This window comes from Sminthopsis crassicaudata, chromosome 3 (assembly GCF_048593235.1).
Source record: "Sminthopsis crassicaudata isolate SCR6 chromosome 3, ASM4859323v1, whole genome shotgun sequence".
NCBI lineage: Eukaryota > Metazoa > Chordata > Mammalia > Dasyuromorphia > Dasyuridae > Sminthopsis > Sminthopsis crassicaudata.
In genome coordinates, this window is record NC_133619.1 from 580919064 (window position 1) to 580919962 (window position 899).

At 42.0% G+C, this 899-nt stretch overlaps 1 pseudogene; it reads right to left on the reverse strand.

Moving 5' to 3' along the window:
• Positions 1–215: 215 nt before the first annotated feature.
• On the reverse strand, positions 216–899 carry LOC141562434 (hypoxanthine-guanine phosphoribosyltransferase pseudogene; annotated as a pseudogene).

Here is an 899-nt window from a genome sequence, read left to right on the forward strand (position 1 = left end):
CTAGGTGACTCAGTAGATAGAGCACCAGCCTTGAATTCAGGAGGATCAGACTTCAAATTTGGCCTCAGACACATAACACTTCCTAGCTCTGTGATCCTGGGCAAGTTACTTAACGCCAGCCTCAGGGGAAAAAAAAAAAGTTCCAATACACAGATAGTCATGATGTGGAAATAAAGGATAAACTGGATTGGGGGGGGGGGGGGGGAGGAGGGAATCTAGAGGTAAAGCTGATATATTTCCTGTGTTTCAAAGCTTTTCTGTATACCAACTGGAACTTCTGCTTTATACTTGTCTTTGCCAACCTCACTGATAACACAGACTTGGTCTAAGTCCCTGAAGTATTCCAGGTTGTAGCCAACAACAAATTGTTCTGGAATTTCAAATCCCACAAAGTCAGGTCTGTATCCACACACTTTTCAACAAGCTGACTGCTTTCCCCAGCTTTGGATTATACTGCGTGACCAGGGAAAGCAAAGTCTGCATGGTTTTCCCTGTGTCAATTATATCTTCAATAATCAGAACATTCTTTCCAGTTAAGGTGGAAAAATCATCTCCCCAGTCACTTTTATGTCCCCTATTAACTGGGCATTGCAGTAGCTTTTCATTCTGATAAAATCTATAGTCAGAGGAATTGATTGATCACTATTCCTATCCAGTACCTTGATATAATCAGCAAAGAATTTGTAACCACCCTTGAGGACACAAAGGACAGCCATGTGGTGGCCTCTCATCTCCTTAAGCACATCTTGTGCCAAATGTTTAGTCCTGTCCAGGATTAGGCCATGAGGAATGAAGACTTTTCCCAGATCTTAAGCATAATGGTTAGGGATGCAAAATAAGTTTAAGTCATAGCCTGGCTCATCATTTGCAATCATGTTGCTGGTGCTGATGTTCTCCAT